Here is a 4639-nt window from a genome sequence, read left to right as displayed (position 1 = left end):
GACCTACTCATTCTTAAACAAAAGCTCAGAGCTTACTTACACTGTAAAATGTTCCTAACTCCTTCCCCTCAGCCTTTCATAGCTCTTCTGCCCCGCTATCACTCTGCTTTGCTTACGCATTTTTATTGCAACTGTCTCATGTGATTTTAATTACTTGTTCACATTTATATCCCCTACTTTATGTCTTATCATCTTTGTATCACGAGTACGTAACAGAAGGCCCTCACAACCTACATGCCTAATAATATTTCTGAATGAAAAAATAAATGAATGAAGGAGCCATGTTAGACAGATGGCATCTGTCCTATTTATGATCAAAATTACCCTGAGACGTTGTAATTCTTTGATGAATTTCTCCTTCCTTTCTCCAAATAAGTTTCTATCTTCCGCCAGCTGCAGAAACTCTTTGAATGTTTTAAAATGCAGAATTCAAAATTGGCTGCCAAGAAATGCCACTTCATTTCCTTTCTAGAATAACGTGATTTCTCATGTGACCCAGACAAAAGAGCAACCCTTGGCTAATGTTTACAAAAAGGGGATTTTTTTCCCCCCACCAGGGGAAAAGAGGTTGACTAGAGTGGATTTTAGCTTTACTTATTGTCATGGTGTTCCTTACATGTTCCTGTCTAGGAGCGAAGACTCTATTCCGTCTGGATGCACAGGAGAAGGCCACTCTAGGTCAGGCTTTTAATTCCATAGTGATGCCACCTCAGGAAGTGCCAGGACCCTGTGAACCTTGCAGGCTCCTGCAATATAGTCAGAGATCTGGGCAAGGACCATGGTTTACAAGGCATTTATCTCTCAGACAGAGAGCAAATGAGTCATCTTTCTAAAAATGGAAGGAACAAGCACAAAGAGGTACTTGTCTTAACAGGGAACCTGGCCAGCAAAGCTCTCAGACAGACTGGAAGAGTTTGGCTGAAGATTGGCCTTAGGTCCAGTCCCACGGTCACTCACAACTGTAGCAGGGCAGATGCCAGGGACAAAAAAGAAAACCCAGCTCCTGGACCCACAGAGTTATCAGACATCACCTTTTTGATGTCTGAGGTTTCTTCTTCTCCTATGTCCTTAGGTATATTACCTCCCCCTGCTCCTCGAGGGAAAGGGAGAGGAGGAAAAGAACTAACATCCACTGTATACCTATTCTTAACTGGGAAGGGTGCTAGATGCATGAGATGTTTTCTCTTTTTAACTTGTTTTAATTTTATTTGCATTCATATATCCCCACTTTACAAGTGAGAAGACCGAGTGTAAGTGAGGCCAAGTAACTTCCTCAATTCTATATAACCAGTAAAGGACAGGGTCAAGGTATTATTCTGGGTAGATGTTATTTTAAAGCCCATGTACATTCCACTGTGATGCTACTGATACAGGAAAATAACTGTGAAATCTAATTTTTGTACTCATGTACCAGAATCAACAGTTTATGTTAGTCCATTCAGTTTATGGTTTTATTGGGCTAATGTGTCCAGATTATTCTCAGGCCAACATTTGGGCAATCAGTCAACACACATTATGTGACAGGACTGCCAGCTGTATTCTAAGGGACATGTGACCCAGTCCCTGCCTGCCAGCACTTACAGGCTATCTGGTGAGATGAAGAAAGTAAGGAGTAACACCAGAGCACTATGATAGCACAGGAGCTGCCACAAGTAAGCACATCAGCAATTCTGCACATTTCTACCATGACATCCTTCATGGTGATAATCTCATGGGTGTTTGTGGGGCCATAGCTGTCACGTCTCCTTTTTTGCTCACTCAAGAATGTGTGTTAGACTGCAAGTAACTGAAAGAATGTGGTTAAGGGGATTACTTCAATCCAGGAGGACTTTTGGTATTTTAATTATTAGTAACAAAGCGTCAGTTGCAGATGACAGTACATCATATGTTCAGAGCTGCAGGTGCCTAAAAATCAGTGTAGGGGTCAGCCAAATGTCTAACATGGACAAAACATGATGTGAGCTGAGAGGAGGGGGAACTCAACAGGGCTGGAGCAGACTGGGATGTCTTATGCAAAAGAGCGGATGATGTAGACTCAATACCAGCATCGTGGTGACGTGGAAGAACAGTGCCTAAGAGTTGCAGATGTTGGCCAGTCACATCAGCGGCCCAGCATGGGCGGCAGGATCCCCTTTTCCAAATGCAAAGAGAATGCACAGATAAACCCTCTCTCTCTCTTCCTGCAGACACATTATCTCAGAGATACTGAATATTTTCTAAAGGAGCTACTTGATTTATGAGTCTGAACTTCACATTAAATTGAATTGCATAAAAACTATTTCCTCCCCTAGCCAGAGGGTAGGGAATTGGGGAAGGAGGAACTGGATAATAAGGGGTGAAGTAAAGAAGCTACTATTTTCTACCCCAAGTAGAGTGTGAAATATATTTTATGACTCTATTACATTTATATTGCTGTTTGCTGGTTTTTCAATTCTAGATACTCTCTTATACTACCCCATGTTACTTTCTCCCTTTTCATCCTATTTTTTTGATAGTTAAATCACACTATCTTTAGGTCTTCTATTGGTACCTTTGTGTAACTTATAATATTATACTTAAATCTCGCTTTCTTGTTCCATCAACTTTCAGTGATGTCTCTGAATTCCTATTTTGTAAGATAAGGACTTTCTTCCATCTACTACTCCTTTCACCTTCTAAGTTCTGTCATTTGAATGATTAATGCTTATCTTATTTTACATTGCATGTAGGTTGATCCTAAAAGGTTGGGAATCAAAATAAATTTATGCCACTTTGACTGTGAAATACTTTTCACTCCAGAACCACCTGTCGGTGTCTCCTGACTCCTAAACCTTGTGAAGTGCATCAGTACCTTCATGCTGCTGTAACAAATTACTATAAACTTAATGCCCTACTAATTCAACATGTTGCTTAGTGGCCTACTAAACAACACAAATCTATGGTTTGGAGAGTCAGAAGTCTTCCATGGGTTTCATTGAGCTAAAATCAAGGCATCAGCAGGATTGGTTCCTTCTGAAGGCTCTAGGGAAGAATTTATTTCCTTGCCTTTTCTCTATTTTCAAAGCTAGTAACATTGCATTTCTTTGATCCTTCTTCCATCTTCACATTTCTTTTTGACCATAGCCTGAACATGTTCTCTGTTATTAAGGGCTCATGTAATTACATTGGGCTTACCTGGATAATCCAAAATAACATCCGTGTCTTAAATTCATAATCTTAATCACATTTGTAAAGTCCTTTTAGCCATGTAAGGTAACATACACAGGTTCTAAAGGTTAGGGCACAGACATCTCGAAGAGTCATTTTTCTGCCTACCATACAAAATAAAATGTTTCTCCAGTTAAGAAAAAAATGGATTCTATTTCTTATACACCATCAATTGCTCAAAACCCACACCATGTTTTAGTGTGCTTCATTTTTAGACTGCAATTTTCTTGTTTAGGTTTTTTGTTATTTTTAGTGAAGTCTTTGTTTTACTTTTTTTTGTTGTTGAAAGTATATTTTCTGTTTGCCGAATCTTTAATATCATCCTGCTTTTTATCTACATCCTATGTTTTATTGAGATCCATCTTAGACCTTTTTTTAAGCCAATTTTTTTGAAGCTCTTAGAATTCTTGTTCTAGTTTGGACCACTTGTTTTCTAGGCCTGCTTTTCTGTTTTTACCTAGAATTTCTTGTCCTTGAACTCTTGTTTAATCTCAGCATTCCTTATATTCCATATCTCGTACACCTTGATATTTGTTGTTTTTCACTCCAATCCCAAGCAACTTCCCATAAAGTTTCATGAATTCTTATTATGAAAATGACCTCCCTCAATCTTTTATTCTGTCTCACCATCTTGTATTTATTTGCATTACCTTGATTCTGATTCCTGATATAATTGGGCTTTCTACAAAAAAAAAAGTTTTGCTATTTATATTTTTCTATGAATTATTCATATTTTTCTTTTAGTTGGGATGTCTTTTGTTAGAGTTATTTTTGCAGAATATTATTTATTTTAAAATTATTTTGTGGAGCTTTTTCTGTCATACATTTTTAACTTATGGTTTAAAATTGTAGTATTCAGTCTTTTCCTTTATTGCTTCTGGGTTTTGGATTTTGCATTTTGCTTAGAAAGACATATTCAAAATTATAAAGATGTCATTCCATTTTTTTCTAATAAATGTATACTTTTACTGTTTGTATTTAATTTTTAATCCATCTTGAATTTGTTTTTATGTTTGTCATAATTTTTTAAGATTTTCAAATGAATAACCAGCTGTCATAATACCATTTATATATTTGTTTATTTTTCCCACCACTGCTTAGATATGCAGTCTGCCTCAGATTATAAATTCCTGTAAATTCTTGGGATATTTTTAAACTGTTGTCTTCTATTGATCTATTTGTCTCCTCACCAGTACCATATTGTTTTAATTGGAGTAGCTTTATAGAGTCTTCAGACATGCAGACAACTTACCTGTCCTTGTTATTTTACAAGATTATCTTGTAGAATTTAACATTTGTACTCTTTCATGAAATCTTGAGAATAAGGTTAATAAACTCCAAAAACTTCTCTAGGATTTTGATTAGAAAATATTGAATTTATGGATTAATTTGACGAGACTCTACAATATTGACTCTCGTTAAAGAAAAAAAATATTCTGACATTTGTTATACT

Source organism: Pteropus alecto, unplaced genomic scaffold, assembly GCF_000325575.1.
Source record: "Pteropus alecto unplaced genomic scaffold, ASM32557v1 scaffold25, whole genome shotgun sequence".
In the NCBI taxonomy this organism is placed as follows: domain Eukaryota; kingdom Metazoa; phylum Chordata; class Mammalia; order Chiroptera; family Pteropodidae; genus Pteropus; species Pteropus alecto.
Note: the sequence above shows the minus strand (reverse complement) of the source record.